This window comes from Anolis sagrei, chromosome 2 (assembly GCF_037176765.1).
Source record: "Anolis sagrei isolate rAnoSag1 chromosome 2, rAnoSag1.mat, whole genome shotgun sequence".
Taxonomy (NCBI): Eukaryota; Metazoa; Chordata; class Lepidosauria; order Squamata; family Dactyloidae; genus Anolis; species Anolis sagrei.
In genome coordinates, this window is record NC_090022.1 from 78027949 (window position 1) to 78049056 (window position 21108).

The window sequence follows — 21108 nt, forward strand, 5'->3', positions numbered from 1 at the left end:
AGGGGCTCCTACAGTCTTGCTTATCTGACCTTCACTTATCTGACATTCTGTTTTATCCGATGCTCTTATCTGACGCCTCCCTTTTCCTCCAGCATTTCCCCTTCAATTAAAGAAGTCCTTCCCAACTCTCTCTTCATTCTCAATAAGTGAAAAAGCAAGAGGAGGGGGGGGGGAGGGGGGAGGAAAAAGAGGCAGGACCGGAAGTGGAAGCTTTCACCCTCTGTCCCTCTGTGGTTTCCATGCTCGTCTTCCGCAACTGGGCACTTCCTGCTGGGCTACTCTTGCCCTGAGGCATTGCCTTGACTTAATACTTTGAGTCCCTGTTGTCAGTAGGAGATTCCGTATTATCTTACATTTTCATTTCTCCGACATTCTGTGAGCCCATTTATGCCAGATAAGCCGAATCTGTACTGTATCTCCCTCATTGTTAGAGCTATATGCATGAAACTTGCTATGATTATAGAGCACATTTACTACTGTTAGCCCATCAAGTTTTCAGAACATTTCACTCATCCACACATTTTTGAGGAAATTTCTTTTTTTTTACAAATAACATTTCTTTTATTATTATTTTTTAAAAGATCTCTTTTAATTTTTTATACAATGACACAAGATAGCAGGATAATTCCCTTCAAGTTTCAGACATATCCATCCATCTACTGATTGTTGGGAAATTTTAATTTTTTTAACAAAAATGTGTTTGTTTGTCGGAGAAATGAAAATGTAAGATAATACGGAATCTCCTGCTATAATACGGAATGTCCTCCACCCTCTTAGGCTGGAGGACAGGAAGTTCTCATCTTCTAGTCTCAAGGAAACACCTCTGAATATGGATATTAGGGGTGTGCAAATCTTCATTTTTAAATCATAAGTCATATGTAATTTGTAAGTTTGTATATACAGATATTAAGTAATGGGGGGGGGCACCCATGCAAAACTTAAGAATTAAAACTCACCAAATACTTTTTCATTTGAATTCTGTAATGCTCGGAAGTCAGTTTCCATTTTCAGCATCAGGGCGGGACAAGCTGAGTGAACTGGGAAAGAGACTGAGGGCCCTTACACACAGCCCTATATCCCAGAATATCAAGACAGAAAATCCCACAATATCTGCTTTGAATTGGATTATCTGTGTCCACACTCAAATAATGTGGCATCTTCTGCCTTGATATTCTGGGATATAGGGCTGTGTGGAAGGGCCCTGAGAGAGCACAGAATTCTAGGATATGTAGTTTGGGAACGCAAGAAGCCCTATGGCAGATAATTCAAAAGACCCTGCCCTAAACTACATTTCCCAGAATTTTGCTCAGAAAGCCCCAATGAGGTTAGGAGAGACCTACCGTATTTTCCCTCTGTAGCAACAGCCAGCCATGCAGTTTACAATTCTGAAAAAAGGACTGACTGATACTAGCAAGTAAATCTGGGCTAGGCTGGAAAGAAATGCCTAAATTGAAGTTCTATTGGTTAAAAACATTCAATGAGATAGTTGTTTTATTTATTGTGGTCGCCCATCTAAGCACTAATCAGGACTAATTTATTTATTTATTTATTTATTTATTTCATACATTTCTATCCTGCCCTTCTCCCCACAAGGGGACTCAGAGCAGTCCTGCTTGGCTTCCAAGGCCAAATGGTATCTAGTGCTTTTAGGATACCTTGAGTTTTCTTATTATTGCATCCTCTAATGAAGATGATAGGAGTCAATAATAGAAGAGCTTACAACAAAACTAACTTTTGTAATAATATAACTTCTATATCTGTGTATTTTTTTAATGAAGGAAGGAATCAAAACTAGTCAGTTCGCAGAGGAGCCATGGCTTTCCACATGACAGTTAACACAACTGCTATTTACAGTATACAGTGAAATTAAAATAAATATAAAATAAAATACTTCTGGGTCTAATGCATGGAACAAAAAACCCTAGCAGATATAGTGATCAAAGAATACCTACACTTTTTGTATTTTTTTTAAGAAACAGGAAGAACTCTAGGAGACAAAAATAACTCTCCTACTTTTGAGCAGGGACATCGGGTCAGGCAAATAAAAGGGGGGGGGGGAAATTATGCTACACCCACTGGCTAATCCTCTGATCGCAAGGCGCTTCCACACAGCCCTATATCCCAGAATATTGAGGCAAAAAACCTCACATTATCTGAGTGAAATGACTCGTCATTTGATTAGGAGTCAGTTGATTCCAAACTTGTTCTTGTGCACTATATTGTTGATATATAAGAAGTGGCTAATGCTACTTTCAGCAAAGCAAAAGTCAAGATACAATAAATGGAGGAAGCTAATGGCTATCTTTACAATGAGTTTCAAATATCAGAAGAGCTATCTGAATATCTGATGAATGTGTGTCATGGAAGAATCAGAGCAAGTTAGAATTCCTTGGAAAATGAAAAATTTCCAGAACTAGAACCTGACAACTCAGACACTTAATATGTCCCTCGGGCACCTTACATATGGCTATATAGTCCAGGTTATCAAATCAGATAATTCATATTATCTGCTTTGAACTGCATTATCTGGGTCTTCACTGCCATATAATCCAGTTCAAAGCAGATAATCTGGATTTTATATGACAGTGTAGAAGGGGCCTCAGTCACATGGCATGAATACAAAAACAAGCTCTTGAGAAATGTATTTTTATGCTTACAATTTCCTTGGAAAACAGCAATCTTATATAAACTTTTCTGCCAGTCAGAATTTAGAATGTAGTAGTCATAAAAGTAATGATAGTTCAAGCTATTGACCCTTAAACATTCAAGAAGCAATGTTTTTTTAAAGCTGTTACTATGCAGATGTGTCAAATGTTAGTGGCTATATAGACTCGTAGAGTTGGAACAGACATCATGGGCCATCTAATCCACCCCCCACTCCACCCAAGAAGCAGAAAAATCGCATTCATATAAAAGTGTGGGTGGTGTCGTTTCTTGTGTTACAAAACCCATCATCCCATCTCATGAGCAGAAACAACATAAGGACATTTTATATATGTACAAAGGGGAATTTGGAAGAGCTTTATTTTTTGAAGACACAAAAAATTGCCCTTGGTGACATCATCATGGTTCTTCCCCATCATCTCAGAGCCTGGAAACTCAAGAGCTTATAACTCTAGTTGTCTAGATACACAATGCGCATTGTGTCTCTACTATATGGAATGCTTTTCACTGTAAGATGTACAGTATGGACCTTTTAAACTTGTTATTGCACCTAAAATTGGCATGATGATGAAGACTGTCAAGATGCAGCACTACATGCACTCCCAATGCCTGTATAGGACATCGTGGGACAATTGATGCTTATGCCATCACCTGCCATAAACCAGTGGAGCTAATATGTGTTCTATTTATCACAGTAGACATTACTAGTGAAACATGACATTCAGGTCCTACAGGAACACCGCAGCTCAAATATATTAGGCTATATAGACTCGTAGAGTTGGAACAGACATCATGGGCCATCTAATCCACCCCCCACTCCACCCAAGAAGCAGAAAAATCGCATTCATATAAAAGTGTGGGTGGTGTCATTTCTTGTGTTACAAAACCCATCATTCCATCTCATGAGCAGAAACAACATAGGGACATTTTATATATGTAGAAAGGGGAATTTGGAAGAGCTTTATTTTTTGAAGACACAAAAAATTGCCCTTGGTGACATCATCATGGTTTTTCCCCATCATCTCAGAGCCTGGAAACTCAAGAGCTTATAACTCTAGTTGTCTAGATACACAATGCGCATTGTGTATCTACTATATGGAATGCTTTTCACTGTAAGATGTACAGTATGGACCTCTTATCCATGAGCTTAAACAGAGGCTGGATGGCCATCTGTCAGGGGTGATTTGAATGCAATATTCCTGCTTCTTGGCAGGGAGTTGGACTGGATGGCCCATGAGGTCTCTTCCAACTCTTTGATTCTATGTCCACAGTTTCACTTACCCATTGGAAATGTTTGTGGGCCTCTTGTAGTCCCCAGTACAATTCTATAGTATTCTCAAATACTCAAAATATAGTCTTCACTATTTCCCACAATTTCAGGTTTCCACAGGGTGATGGCGGTGGACTTGGAACATATCCCCGACAGATACAGGGATTGCACTGGATGTTGAAGATACAGCTATATTTCAAGGCCTTCATAGTATTTCCATCTAGACCCACTGAGAGTGACCACCCAGCCAATTCAAAGTGTTGAGTTTGTTAAGTCTACATGCTTCATGACCTAAACTGTAGACTGTAGATCTCTTATATCTCAAAAGAGCATGTAGAATTTTAATAATTTCATTAATTAATTAGTAATTAAATTGCATTACTGCCAGGCCCGTAGCCAGGATTTCGTTTCGGGGGGGGCTAAAAAATTTTCAGGGGGGATTTTGGGGGGGGGCTGAGTTTGGGGGGGGGGCTGAGTCTGAGTGAAAGAGGGTCTAGCCTAGCAAACCTTTTGTATCATTACCCCAATACCCCCATACATATGGGATATATTGAGAATGGTGATCAAATCATGATATTAATAAACATAACAGTTTAAATAATGCACCAGTAAGGCCTTTTCGCGAACCACCATGAGAATTTCGGGGGGGGCTGAAGCCCCCCGAGCCCCCCCCCTGGCTACATGCCTGATTACTGCATTTTAATTACTTGTTATCTCAGATTCCAGTACTTAATAGAAGGATCAAGTTCCCTTTTCAGCTACTCCATTTCATGCCTGGAAACGAACAAAACAAGCTAGAAATGGTAAAGAACTACAAGATCCTATTTGCGTAGCCAATTAGTCCACCATGACTTGCGGCTCAGCAACTAAGTCATGTCAGATGGAACTGTTTTCTGCTCAACCTAATGAATGTCTTCATCAGGACCTAACATGTTAGAAAAATAGGCAAAGGCTACTCCTCAGTATGTCTGCAGGCTCTGGACTTGAGATGTTCTCTTAATCCTTTGGGACAGTCATTCTCCAAGAAATTGAAGTGCATCGTGTCTCAGGTTCAGGTTAATGAGGCTGCTTGGTTGATGCAATTGACACTCACATCTTGGCAGAATATTTTGTCTGCCCTGAAGATGTGAAATATATCTTCTGGCTCTCTGTGGATGTCCGCTCTCTGAGAAATGTCTCTCTAGAAACTTAGGGAATTCGCTGTCAAAATGATTTAAAAACCGTCACTGCTTTATAAGTAGAGAAAATACTTTTGGTGGAATAAACAGATATCCCACAGAAGGAAGGCAGGAAGAACAATTTCCCCATTGTATTTTCATGCCTCATATTACCATTTCTTAAGCATGATCCCTCTCATTTTTTTCCTTTTTTAAGATACAGGTTGAGCATCCCTTTTATCAAATTCCAGAATACTCCAAAATCCAAAATTGCCCTTGTGGGTGGCTGAGATGATGATGCCTTTGCTTTCTCATGGTTCAATGTACACAAGTTTTATCTAATGCAAAATATATTTTAAAATGTTGCATAAAATTCTATCAGACCAGGTGTGTAAACTGTACATGAAAAATCAATTAATTTTCTGTTTAGATGCAGGTCCTTTTTTCTCAATATATCCCATTATACCGGTATTCCAAAATCTGGGGGGGGGGGGGATCCAAAATCTGAAATGCTGGGGTGCTTTGAATGCAATTTTCCTGCTTCTTGACAGGGGGTTGGACTGGAAGGCCCATGAGGTCTCTTCCAATTCTATGATTCTATGAAATGCTTCTGGTCCCAAGTATTTTGTATAAGGGATACTTAACCTATATAAAGAAATCAGAACAAATGCTCTTCAGAATTACTCTTTCCATCATCTCCATCTTGAGTAATGCGCCATCTAGTTATTATCCAGGGAAAGCTCTTTATCTTGCCTTGGCTAAACTCTCAGGGTGGTCACTTGCAGGGCTGGTTTCTGGTAAAGATCAGAAGAGCAAGGACCCCCTGATGTGATTGAAAGTATGTGCTTGATCTGGAAAAGGCAGAGAGGAATCAAAAGGAATGGATGAAAAAAACATAGCGTTCAGATGAGACAGGCTAGAACAGGGAATTCACATAGCTACCCAATGATATGAATTGCTTAAAATGTGGTGCTGAGGTGGATGTGAGAGCTCTTTATGATCTGACATATTTCCAGTGACTTCTAGAGTCAGCTGACTGCATTAAAGCTAGAATGACAGTCTAAATGGCAACTTTGATCTTCAGAAGCTAATCTACCTGGTTTTGGTGATAAACTGGTGATTCAGGAGGTAAGTACACTACAGGAAGCTGTGGTTCAGGACTTGCACACCTCAGGGCAGATGTGCACACCTCAGGGCAAATGGAAATCTCTTCCCATCTCAAAAGAATCCTGAATGGCATTCCTAATACTGCTTATTGAGTGGTTCTCTTAATAGGTAGTTCATAGGATGATAGAAGTGGGGAATGATTCCCTTAATTGAAATTAGTTAGGAGGACAGATAAATTTATCTCTCACTTACACTCTCACTTAATGTTTTTTTTAAAAATTTAGATCAAGTTATTTGTAAACAGAAAATATACCTGCCCTTTATTCACTTGGAGTAGGGAAACAGGTGTGAGGTGTGGACAGAATTCTCTTTCATTGTTCCAGCATGCCCCTCCCTTGTGAAGTCAAATCTTTGCTTTCCATCTGTCAGCAGCACATCTGCTTTGGAGCTCGGCCTTTCTGCCTGGCTGCCTGTAGGAACTGCCAGAGCACTCTTGCAGATAAAGTGGGCAGCCATCTGTGAAAGGAGGGGGGTGGGGAGCATAGCCTTGGAGATTTCTGGCCCTTTCTACGAGAGTGAATTCTCTGCATGAGCATCAAGGGAGCTCAGCCCAGCAAACCAGGCTTGGGATATGCATCCCATAAGCCACTCTTTCCATGACTTTTTTCAGTTTTCCCTTTGATTTGCACCTCTCATTTCAGAGGATTTCCTCACATCTGCTGCAATAGTCAAGAGAACTTTATAACAGTGAACATTATTTTCAGTGTAAAAGGAGAAAAGGAGGGTTAAAGCATTTTACTACGGACTATACAGTAATTACCCTTTTTCTCAAGTTCCACAACTTACATCTGAACTTGAAGTGATTTACCTAGGACCAAGGATAGGAGGATCCGTGCCTGGTGAGCATATGCTAAATCAGAAGGTTCAGGACAAAGAAACCAATTCACCAGGTTGAAGACAAGCCAATGAAGTTTATTATGATTCAGTCAAAAAGCATGCAAGCACAAGCAATTTACTTCAAAAGGTACAAGCATAAACATACAGAGAAATGCACGATATCTTATACAGTTCTGACAGCAATTCAAATCTCCTGCTCCCACCCCTGATTGGCCAGAGAAAAGGCTGGACTGGACGAAAGCTCCACTGACGTCACGGCTTTCAGGCAGAGATGCCCTTGGCAGGGAGAATGACAACTGGGGATGGGTCAGAGTAAAGGACCAGTAAACTGCAAAAACACCCCCTGGGTGGGCACAATCTGGGAGAAGCAATGCCCATGATATGTTGATGAGCTTTTGATTAGCTCAGCTGTCCAGTTCTGTGTTAAACAAAGATATGAAGCTCAGGAAACAGAAGTGTGAGACTCGGGCCCCTTCTACACTGCCTTATATCCCAGGATCTGATCCTAGATTGGCTACTTTAAACTGGATTATATGAGTCTCCACTGCCATATAATCTGGGATAATCAGATAATCTGGAATCAGATTTTGGGATATAGGGGCAGTGTAAAGGGGGCCTCAGAGGACAAAAGGTGCAGATCCCAGGCCATCAGGTGTTTGCCTTTCAATCCAAGAGTTAATAAATGCACATACACACCCCTGTTTACATGAGGGATCATCAGGCTCTTAGCCTCTGGTGAATTCTACAAACATTTGGCTTATCTGGCTGGCAAGGGAAATCACCTACCTGTACATACACACAATCAATCCTAATTATTATCTGACTTGTGAAATAGCCAGAGGGATTTTCCCAACCTTTCTATTCTCGGGATTATTTTGGCAGGGCTACGGAGGAGTGGCTGTCTCTGGTCTGCATTTTGATACATTTGCATAAATCTTATATGCATTTTATATAAGAATTTAAAACAGTACACAGCTGAAAGATGCAAGTACACAAAATCAAGCTTAGTAATCCAAATGAACTTTGACTAGCAAGAAAAAAATATCTAGGAAATTCAATGGTGGCTGGTGGTTTCCCTGTGGGGATTCTGTTCCATATTTTAATTTGAAGGTTAAGGTGCCATATCTATTTGAGGAAAAAGGTTCAGCATCTTGGTTCGCTCCTATATAGTTCAGACTAAAACCTGGAATGGATTTCCTATTCCACTAACAAATGGAAACCACCAGTGGCCACTGGTGATCCAGTACAGTGTCTTTCTTTTTCCAATAAGAAGTGGCCTATGCATATTTCCCAAAAGAACTGGCACTGTTTCACATAAGTTTGAGTCTCAGGAGGCTTTTCTGAAAAAAGAATAATTTATTCTGGTAAGCCATAGCACAGTAGGAATGTATCTTCAATTCAGACTTGACATGGCTGGAAATGCAGTCTTTCCATCTCAAAACCATTTTGGACTTGTCTTTTTTATATCTTCCTTCCCAACAGCAGCTCCTCTTCCCAACTCATTCATTCTTCTTGTCATTCATTTCTAGTTCAATGACCCTCCATATGACAAAACAAAGACAATTGAGATCTCAACCTTTCTTTCTCTCTCTCTTTCTTTCTCGCTGCTTCTTGAATCTAGTTCTTCTGTTTTATCTTCTTGCAAACAACTATTGTATGCCCAGGTTCCAGGTGCTAGGTGCTTCAGCTGCTTGTTTCTTCCCATTTTCCCAGCCTATTTTATGATCCATAAATGCTCTTTTATTCACATCATCACATAGGCAAATCATGAGGGACATGTTCAGATTATGAGGCACTTCCAAAAGCAGGGTTCCCCTTACAGAACTCTGTGAGCTGTTCTAGGTGAGGTGACACAAAAATTTAAAACATTAATGAAGAAATAAAAATAACCAGCAACAAAAATTCTTGTTGTATAAATACATGCCAACTTGCGTTTTCATTTAGATGAACAGCTTGATCCCATCTGTTTTACTCAGTTACATCAGCAAAATGTTGATAACAGAAACAGGAGGATATGTAGGAAGTGGCTTTGGAAGAAGAGATAGCAAGATATACCTTTTCCCTTCAGCGCTGAATACCAAGTCAGTAAGGGGCCTGGGGAAACTTCACATATTTTTCTCCAGTTACCACAACAGCAAACAAGATGCTCCTAGTCATTCCTCTGTGGTGTTTTATATTTTTGCAGTGATGCAAATTGAAGATGATGGTAGTATGGAGCTGCAGTTGTGTGTTCTAGCCCCTTCTCTTGATGGCTTCTCAAACCATCCTTCCCAAGGAGGTACCAGGGTGATATGTTAATAGGTTTTCCTTCTCTTTATGTGTTATGCTTCAAAACCATGATATGAGCATTTGCAGTCCTACTTATAGAGATGCCTTGAGGCTAGCTAGAATTGAGTTCATTGCTGCCTTTACCACCGAGACTTATGGAAAGGGGGGGCCCTGTTGTTTCCTTTTGTGTTGTGGTAGAGGATAGCAGATGTGTGCTCTCAGGGCATGTCTCCTTCATTGTGAGCCTACTGACTCCTACTTTAAAGGGTGTCTTATGGGTGGTGTCACTAGAATAGCCCAAGTGGTGGGGTAGAGCAGTCTGGTATTTCCAAGCACTTTGCAATGAGTCCATTATATTTTCATTCTATTCTTGTATTTGTTTTCTGTTTCTACCCTCCCCACACAAGGGCTTGCCACATGTAGAAGATAGTGGCCATTCTCTACTTCTTCTTCGCTTTGGTACAGTATGGGAAGAGGATTGCTTTGTAAGGGAGGGTGAGCGAGTGAGAGAATGAGAGAGAGAGAGAGAAGACAGAATAGCAGAGATGATGTCTGTAGAATCACAAAGTAGCCCCTTGTGTATTATTAATAGGTTTCTAGTTTAATTCTGTTATTTGAAGCCTATTAGACACAGTGCAGCAATTCTTCCATCCTTTTCTCTATATTAAAGGAAATGGTTGCTTTCCAAGCCTGTAGAATTATCATATTGCAACCAAAGGGATCTAAATGTTCACCCTAATGATTTAATCCTGCTTAATGAATCAATGACCATGAATGACAATGACTTTTACTAATCCCTAAAAATATCCTTTCATCTTATTTTGGCCTTTTTGGTTTGTGTCACTCACCTAACCTTCTTCAAGATACCTTTCTCTTGCCAAGTGTTACGTTGCAATTAAGTATTCTGGACTCCCAGAATTGACATTTACATCATCTTACTCCTGACCTGGGTTTTTGGTCATGTTATTTAGATATTTCTTGCGTTCATACCTTTTGTTTTTTAATTATTGGTTAAATACATAAATAAATAATAAGTCAAACTTGTTGTTAGATGGTGTCCAGCTAAACTTTAGGGAATTCAAAGCTTATTTCACATTCAGGACAGTGAGGGCAGTAACATTTACAGAAATGAGAGGATACCACTTCATTTTCTGTAGTAAGCATGCAAAACATGGGTCTCTTTCACGCCACACAAACATAACACTATAATTCCACTTTAACTGTCCTGGCTGCACTCCATGGAATCCTGGGATTTGCTGTCCAGTGAAGCTGCTCTTTCCTAAATTACAAATCCTAGGATTCATTAGGATGAAACAATGGCATTTAAAGTGGAATCATAGTGCTGTATTTGTATAGTACAGTATAGAAATCTCTGATATGTGTTGTTTGTATGACATGGTTGTTATGAATGAATATACTTTGTTTATTATATGTGCATCCTACTTTTGAATCCCAAGGGTGCTACAATGAAACATTTTCTCTCCAAAATGCATTGCAACTGGAAACTAGAAAAATACAAAGAGCCTCAATCAAATTGGTTGTTCTCACCAAAATATACCCTTTGAATTTATAACTGAGTAGTAAGTCAACATATATGTTATTTCCATTGGTTAAATGTTAGTTAAGACTCGCAGTTGGATTTTAATCATAACAATAACTCAGTGGACTCTATTAGTGAAAATAAAAGGTTTTGACTTGGCACTAAAAAGATAACAAAGATGGCATCTCTCTGAGGAGGGATTCCAGAAATGAGATATCATGGCCAAGAAAACCCTGTCTTCAATCACCACTTGCCTCGGGGTAAACTTGAAGAAAAAGAAAAGAAAAAAGTTCCCTTTTCTGCAACAAGGAGAGAGATATACTCCTCCCTTCTCTTACACCAAAAGTAAAATCATTGGACCATGAAAGCATAAAAGAAAAGGATAACTAAAATGACAATTGGACATTGGGATTTAGAAATGATGGGATGTTGAAATATATAGTTTTATGTTGAGTCTTTTCTGTTCTGTTTTTCTGTGTATGGAGATGAAGCAGCCTCTTTGGGGGCTTTTTTTTTTGGTCTTTTTTTAGAGGTTGGCTGCATTTGTGAAGCCATGCCTTGTGTCACGTTCAGGGCTGTCAATTCTGCTTTTAAAGTGTTCTTTTAAAGGTTCATTTTTTGAAAGTGCATTTAGATTTTATAAAAAAAGAAAGCTGGTGACCTTTCCAAAGATAAAGATGATAACTATACATGTACTGTACTGTGGTATTTGGTGTCTCCCTGACATCACTCTTATGCATTTTTGAGACAACGAAATGTACCAGACGATTGTGTTTATTTTGTCATTCAGTTAGTACACTGATTTTTTGAGGTCCTTACTCAAATGTTTGAATACTAGGGACTTTTTTATGTCAGGAGTGACTTGGGAAACTACAAGTTGCTTCTGGTGTGAGAGAATTGGCTGTCTGCAAGGACGTTGCCCAGGAAACACCCAGATGTTTTGATGTTTTACTATCCTTGTGGGAGGCTTCTCTCATGTCCCCACATGGGGAGCTGGAGCTGACAGAGGAAGCTCATCTGTGCTTTCCCCAGATTCAAACCTCCAACCTGTCAGTCTTCAGTCCTGCTGGCACAAGGATTTAACCCATTGTTCCACCGGGGGCTCCTTGGGACTGGCAACCCAGCATTGGTGGGCAAATTAGAGCAAGGCATGTGTACAAAATCTGTGTAACTTTCACACTATGCTGGATATCAAGCATGTATCTGTAAATGAAGATTATTTTTGTTGAGTGGGGCATGTATGTCCATGCTTCTTTTAGTAGCAAAAGTGAGGGGAGAGCCTGGGGGTGGGGTACAGTTGTGATTCCGCCTGAGCTGCCAGCCTTCTCTGTCAGAGAGACTCAGGGGCATGCGTTTCCAAGGCAATCAGTAATATCTTACTCATCCTTTTCTCCTATTGTTATCCTGCCAATCTCACTTCTTTCAGCTGGGAAAGGAGGATGGACCAGCTGTTGGTAGTAGGCCACATGCTGTCTCCAAATGAAGCTGTTTTTCCTCATGTAACTGTGAGTAATGACACCTCTATATAGAGAATGCAAGGCTCTCACCAGGGTCAAGAGGCTATTTCACTGTGAAAAAATTAGAAACCTCACAGGAGTAGGAACTGACATCACAATGGCAATTTTCTTTATTCTATTTATGGCAGTTAAAAGAAGATCCTCAGGGAACATTAATCACTAATCCTCTAGTTGAGGTCAACATGAGCTTTACTGAATGGGATTTACTCATGAACAAACATTACAAAAAGATCTTGGGAAATGTTGGCGAAAGGCAATGGTGGTTGATAGCTCTATGTCAGCAGGGCACTGAATTCACCCCAGGTTCTTAAAAATGCCCTCTAGGATCCTGAACATTATTCCTGAAAAGGTTCCGTACCTTGGCTAGCTCCTTTAAAAGTAGCCAGGAAGTTGAATGCGGTCACTATTCTTCTGATTTTAGAGCCACCAGCTGTTACTGAAAAAATAGCTGTATAATATATTCCTGCATTAAGTGTTATATGGAGGGAGCTTCTCATTTTCACAAATGACATAAAAGACATGCCTCAGCAATGGTTTAGCGCTCCAGGGTGGAGTCAGCCCTGGGCCAGACTTGTATGTTGATGTAGTTAAGTGTTCACGTGGGTGTATGTTTACATAGGAATACAGTTATAGCTTATTTAAATAAATGTGCTCCTGGTTTTACTTCTTCTACAGCAGTTGTTCTCAACCTAGGGTCCCCAGATGTTTTTGGCCTACAACTCCCAGAAATCCCAGCCAGTTTACCAGCTGTTAGGATTTTTGGGAGTTGAAGGCCAAAAACATCTGGGGACCCCAGGTTGAGAACCACTATTCTACAGAAACTTTCATACCAGAGATAGTATTAACATAAGAAGAATAAAGATTTGTTCCTACACCACAGCCCTCCCTAAAAGGAGCTCAATGTTTTCAGCACAGTTTTTATTTGAAACATTATACATACGTGAAATGAAATAGCCAAATCAGGTAAGACTTGCCTAAATATAAAACATTTTGGAACTTCTCAAATCGATTTGGAAAGCTTCTTCCAAAATACATCCTGCGATGATATTTCCTTTTATCTCCACTTTTCTTATAGTTTTCATTTTTGTGGTGAAACTTGTGAGGCGGGCCAACCTACTTTCCCCTTACTTCCTGTTATGCTCAGTGGGTGATTCTGGAGGCACCTGTTCACCTTACCTGCCTTACATAAGCACACACAGCTATAATCGAATCACCTACAGTGGAATCCCCTTCTTTCCCAGGTCAAAGCTTTATTGCATTATTTATTGCAGCACACGACTGCAACAGTGACATCTGTATTTCTCTCGTTTTACTTCAGCATCTTCTCCTTATCAATGATGAATTAAACATCTTGCTAAGCAGTGGTTCTCAACCTGTGGGTCCCCAGGTGTTTTGGCCTACAACTCCCAGAAATCACAGCCAGTTTACCAGTTGTTAGGATTTCTAGGGAGTTGAAAGCCAAAACATCTGGAGATCCACAGGTTGAGAACCACTGTGATAGAAGACAAGAATGGGCAAATAAAGGCTGGCTAAAGCTCATGTGAAATGGCTTTGGAACTTATCATACTACCATTGTATAGTACTGTATTCTACTTTAACTGCCATGGTAACAAGTTATGTATCCCTGGGATCTGAGATTTTGGGAGATGCCTTTAGAATCCTCAGCCAAAGAGCTCTAGTGCCTCACTAAACTACAAATCCCAGAATTCTATAAGATAGTTGACATGGCAGTGAGTATGGTATATACTACTATGATAGTTGTTTGTATGTGTGTGTGTGTGTGTGTCAGGAGTGACTCCTGGTGTGAGAGAATTGGCCGTCTGCAAGGACGTTGCCCAGGGGACGCCTGGATGATTTGATGTTTTTATCATCCTTGTGGGAGGCTTCTCTCATGTCCCCGTATGAGGAGCTAGAGCTGATAGAGGGAGCTCATCCGCCTCTCCCCAGATTTGAACCTGCGGCCTGTCGGTCTTCAGTCCTGCCGGCACGGGTTTAACCCACTGTGCCATCGGGGGCTCCACTATGATAGTGTAATGTGATAAGGAATTGCATAAAAAGAATCCCTGTTATTAGAAAGTCTAAATATGTATATTTCTGCACACAGAACGCTGTCAGGGAGAAGAGTTCTAATCTTATATTTTCTTTGTTCTACTTAAAGACTGAAGGTATATCTACATTATAGAATTAATGGTTTGACACAACTTTAATAGCCATGGCTCAATGCTATGAGATTATGGAAGTTGTAGTTTTACCAGGTCTTTAGCATTCCCTGCCAAACAGTGCTGCTACCTCACTAAACTGAAACTCCCAGGATTCCATAGTAATGAACCATAGCTTTTAAACTGGTATCACATTGTATTAATTCCACAGTGTAGATGCACCCCCATTTTCTGTCAAACTGATTTCCATACTCTAGTCATCCAGATGTTTTTACTTGAATTCCCAGAAGCCTCAGTTGTGATGGATTTTGGGAGCTGAAGTCTAGAAGACCAGAGTTTTGGAAATGTTAAAGGATACATACATAAGCAATTATACATTAAACATACCTCCACTCATGTACTATATATTTATATGTGCAGGGATGTGGTTTTCTCATAGAGAAGCTTCACTGATGTGGTTCCTCACCAGCTATCGGCAGTTCAGGAACAATTTACACTCTCCATTGCTACTCTGTGATATAGGTCTCTCTCTCTCTAAACCTACTTGTCCAGACATATGATAGCTGCAACTGATCTCTGGACTCAGCTATGTGGAAAATACTGCATAAGGATTAATTCTCTACCATCACCTACCTGGAACTAGTCCATTTCAGAGCAGTAAACAATCAGGTAGAGATAGTCCAGGAGGTGAAGTAAGATTTCAGTGGCAAGCAGAAATAAAAGCAAAGTTTGCAGGGAAAGCTGACAAGATTGAGATCTCAGAGGATGCACTGTTCTCAGCAACTTGAATGAACTAGAACTGAGCCATGATACCCATAGAGATATGTTCACTGCCTGAGCTATCAAAGCTCCATGTGAATGTGTTGAGTGATTTCAGCTCTGCTGAAATTGCAGGTTTGGGGCCCGGCATGTCAAGCTCCAAAGATCAAATAAGGTGTGCACAGGTTGAAGGCAAAAGGAACATAGACTTTTATTCGCATTGACAAAAGTGAATGCAAACAGAGTCTGCACTCTCAAAAATATAAAAGCAGTTGCAGACACACAGGTTTATTTATAGTACTTTTATAGCAATTTGAAATGAAGGACTTTGCTGCCCTGGTTGCTGATTTGTCCAGATTGTGGCCATTTAGGCTCCACTTACTGGTTGGTTGAGAAGCACTGTCCAGCAATGCTGTTGATTGGCTTGCAGGTTTGGCGGGGGTTTTAATACTGTCATTTCTTGATTTTACATCTTGTGGCTGTTTTGTTGCTCTGCCCTTGGAGGGGTACAGGAGGAAAGGAATGTGGACAGGGTCTGTGTTAACAACAACAACAACAACAACAACAACAACAACAACAACAACAACAATTTCTTACTCACCTCTCTTCGTGGCTCGAGGCGGATACAAGATTATTAAAACATGAGATACAACACTATTAAAAGGCATACAACAATACAAAGAGTTAAAATATAAGACAATGGGTTTCAGTTGGCAACACGATGGGTGCTAGGGATGTTGGCACAGCCATAGTGAATTCTTTAGGAGGGGATCTGGTCAGGCAATTGAGACCAAGAAGTGTTATGTCTGATAATATCTTGGAAAAACCATGTGGCTCTTCTTAAGCCCATTATGAGACTCGGGTTATTGTGAGGGGATTATGTTTTTTTCTGGACTAATTAGTGAGATATTCCCTGAGGTGTGTGTAGTGCTTATGCAAACTTAAGTGAGTTCATTTGGAAGTTGCCTGGAACTGGAGAAAAGGTCATTTCACACTCTGTTTCTGGGCACCCTTGGAGCTTGGGGTCCATTTCGGGATTTTGGTTTTTGATAACAAATGTGTTCCATGATAAGTCTCCTTAGGAGGAGGCCTCATTACTTGAAAAGAGTTCTTACCCTCAAGGGGCCCTCTACTCTCAAGTAGCCTCCCCTGGAACCATACACCTCTCCTGGTAGCTTCAAACCAGGCCTGTGACTTTCCCTGGCACAACACCCATAGACTAGGTCCTGTCTTTTCATTTTATCCGGGGAAATGCTGCTCCCTTTCAACAGTACTGCCTTCAATACCCTTCAATCTGTAGATATAGTTCTCTCTTCCCCCCCCCCCCACCCCCCCCCCCCCCCCCAAGGATTTGGAGGATTCAAATTCCTTGCTGGAGAAGTCCTTCAGTAGGGGCATAACGGCCTGCTTAAGCAGGTATTGTCCACCAGCATCCACACAGAGACCCATACGCCTCTGTTAAAATGGTTAAGCTCTTGGACAGGGAGTCCTACACAGAACTCAGTCTCTCTCAGTTGATGCTATTCCTAGCTCCAAGAGGGTGAATAACAATTTATAATTTCACATTCTTCTTGTGTAACACATGGTTGTCATAGTGACTATGGGATCAAAGCACCTCTTGCTCAACGATATTAGCTCATATGGATTGGTTTCAGTGCTTGGAAAAGTTACTCTTTGGACTAAGCTCCCTCATTCCCCAGGCCAGCACAGACAGAAGTCATGCTGGCTGTGGATTCTGGGAACTGTAGTCCAAAGATTCACCTCTCTAATCACCCCTTTGTTTGAATTATATGGAGCTCTTTGGGAGCATTAAAGTACAGCTGTTTGAACTGGGATTGTCATTCCATCACTACTACCGATCAATAAAATAACATCTAAAAACAATCTGAATTGAGATTTTTTTAAAAATTTGATTTGTTGTTTACCTTGAGTATGGGAAAACTAAATCCCTTGGACGAGATAAGAGATTGTTTTTCAGACCTGATTGACAGAGAAAAATCAACATTGGTTATTCAGAATGCAAAGCAGTTGAGGATGCAGATTACATTCATATGAAGATAGAAAACATATACAGAGTTGGGCTGTTTCTGCAGAAATAAATATTGATGTAGAGGAAAGTGTGTATGATCTAACTTTTGGAGTGAGGCATGAGTATAAGCCATCAAATCTATGTGATTTAGACACTAAGCCAGGTCAGCCTTGGGTGGGAGACCTCTAAGGACTAACAGGCTTTATTTTCGAGGAAGAAACAGGCAAAAAGCATATTTGAGCAGTTCTGGCCTAAGAAAACATTATGATATTTATGAAGTCACCATAAGTCAACAGGGTGATTTGAAAGTATGTACATGCACACATCACACCAGTATCTTATCATAGTAAGGACTCTAGACTTGCTGTCAGGGCATTGCTTATGTATCTATGGCTGTTCTGTATCTTGCATGCTGTCCTTTTTTGCTAAGTCTGTTTGAAAGTGCAAAGCAGAATGTGTTGGGCCAACGGTACACTTGAGGCTGTGTATTGCACTCTGAGCCACCCCCTGTCAAGCCACCCCATATTGTACAGCAGAGGAGGTGCCATCTGAAGCCACCCCTAGAACAGTGGCGTGCCAGCCTAAAATCCCATTATCTGTTTTGAACCTCCCTACGGAGGTGAGAATGGAACCTGTGAGATTGAAACTTCAGTTCCCAATACAGGGGCTCTGGCTCTTTTGACAGTCAGTTAAAATTGCACCTGCAAACAGACAGAACATTTCATTTATGGGTAGTTCTATATGGAATGACTGTCTAGAATGGGCAGTCTTCTTAAATAATGTGCCTACCTTCATATATTGAGAATATGGATTCAATAAAATAAATTACTCCAGCAAAGGATCACCGCCTTGTCGGGGCGCTGGAGCTTGAGCACCTCAATGATGTCATGAGCGAAACCGTGAAGGGCCACCCAAGACGGGACGGTTGTGGCAGAGAGGTCAGACCAAGCGTGATCCCTGGGGAAGGCAATGGCAAACCACTCCAGTATCCTTGCCAAGAAAACTAAATGGACCAGTACAACCAGAGATATGTCGGTATGCCATTGGAAGATGGGACTCCCAGGTCGGAAGATGGCCAAAATGCTACTGGGGAGGAGCAGAGGATAAGTTCAACTAGCCCCAGATGTGATGACGCAGCTAGCTCAAAGCCGAAAGGAAGGCTAGCGGCCGACGGTACTGGAGGCGAACGACGAATCCGATGCTCTAAAGATCAACACACCGTAGGAACCTGGAATGTAAGATCTATGAGCCAGGGCAAATTGGATGTTGTTATTGGTGAGATGTCAAGACTAAAGATAGACATTCTGGGGGTCAGCGAACTGAAATGGACTGGAATGGGCCACTTCACATCAGATGACCACCAGATCTACTACTGCGGACAAGAGGAACATCGAAGAAATGGAGTAGCCTTCATAATTAATAAGAAATTCGCTAAAGCGGTGCTTGGATACAACCCAAAAAATGACAGAATGATCTCAATTCGAGTGCAAGGAAAGCCTTTCAACATCACAGTGATCCAAATATACGCCCCAACCACAGCTGCTGAAGAAGCAGAAGTAGATCAGTTCTATGAGGATCTGCAGGAACTACTGGATAATACACCAAAAAGAGACATTATTTTCATTACAGGAGACTGGAATGCCAAGGTGGGAAGTCAAATGACAACAGGGATCACAGGCAAGCATGGTCTGGGAGAACAAAATGAAGCGGGACGCAGGCTGATAGAATTTTGCCAGGAAAACTCGCTGTGTATAACGAATACTCTCTTCCAACAACCTAAAAGACGGCTTTATACATGGACCTCGCCAGATGGTCAACACCGAAATCAGATTGACTACATCCTTTGCAGCCAAAGGTGGTGGACATCCATCCAGTCGGTGAAAACAAGACCTGGGGCTGACTGTAGCTCAGATCACGAACTTCTTATTGCCCAATTTAGAATAAAACTAAAGAAAATACACAGACCAATTAGATATGATCTCACTAACATTCCTAGCGAATATACAGTGGAAGTGAAGGACAGATTTGAAGGACTAGATTTAGTAAACAGAGTCCCAGAAGAACTATGGACAGAAGTCCGCGACATTGTTCAGGAGGCGGCAACAAAGTACGTTCCAAAGAAAAAGAAAACCAAGAAGGCAAAATGGTTGTCTGCTGAGACACTGGAAGTAGCCCAAGAAAGGAGGAAAGCAAAAGGAAACAGTGATAAGGGGAGATATGCCCAGTTAAATGCGCATTTCCAGAGGTTAGCCAGAAGAGATAAGGAACTATTTTTAAATAAGTAATGCATGGACGTGGAAGAAGACAACAGAATAGGAAGGACAAGAGACCTCTTCCAGAAAATTAGAAACATTGGAGGTAAATTTCAGGCAAAAATTGGTATGATAAGAAACAAAGATGGCAGGGATCTAACAGAAGCTGAAGAGATCAAGAGAAGGTGGCGAGACTATACAGAAGATCTGTATAGGAAGGATAATAATATTGAGGATAGTTTTGACGGTGTGGTGAATGAATTAGAACCAGACATCCTGAGGAGTGAGGTTGAATGGGCCTTAAGAAGCATTGCTAACAACAAGGCAGCAGGAGACGACGGGATCCCAGCTGAACTGTTTAAAATCTTAAAAGATGATGCTGTCAAGGTGATGCATGCCATTTGCCAGCAAATATGGAAAACACAAGAATGGCCATCAGACTGGAAAAAATCAACTTATATCCCCATACCAAAAAAGGGAAATGCGAAAGACTGCTCAAACTTCCGTACAGTAGCCCTTATTTCTCATGCCAGTAAGGTAATGCTCAAGATCCTGCAAGGAAGACTCCAGCAATACATGAAGCGAGAGTTGCCAGATGTTCAAGCTGGGTTTAGAAAAGGCAGAGGAACGAGAGACCAGATTGCCAATATCCGCTGGATAATGGAGAAAGGCAGGGAGTTTCAGAAAAACATCTACCGTATATTCCGGCATATAAGACGACTGGGCGTATAAGACGACCCCCAACTTTTCCAGTTAAAATATAGAGTTAAGACAACTCCCATGCATAAGACTACACCCGCATATAAGACGACCCCTGACTTTTGAGAAGATTTTCTTGGGTTTAAAAGTAGTCTTATACGCCAGAATATACTGTACTTCTGCTTCATTGACTATTCTAAAGCCTTTGACTGTGTGGATCATAATAAATTGTGGCAAGTTCTTAGTGGGATGGGCATCCCAAGCCACCTTGTCTCTCTCCTGAGGAATCTGTACAAGGACCAAGTAGCAACAGTAAGAACTGACCACGGAACAACAGACTTGTTCAAGATTGGGAAAGGCGTATGGCAAGGCTGCATCCTCTCACCCAACCTTTTTAACTTGTATGCAGAACACATCATGCGATGTGCGGGGCTGGATGAATGCAAAGCTGGGGTGAAAATTGCTGGAAGAAACATTAACAACCTTAGATATGCAGATGACACCACTCTGATGGTTGAAAGCGAGGAGGAGCTGAGGAGCCTTCTAATCAAGGTGAAAGAAGAAAGCGCAAAAGCCGGGTTGCAGCTAAACGTCAAAAAACCAAGATTATGGCTACAAGAATGATTGACAACTGGAAAATAGAGGGAGAAACCGTGGAGGCCGTGACAGACTTTGTATTTCTAGGTGCAAAGATTGCTGCAGATGCAGACTGTGGCCAGGAAATCAGAAGACACTTACTTCTTGGGAGGAGAGCAATGTCCAGTCTCGATAAAATAGTAAAGAGTAGAGA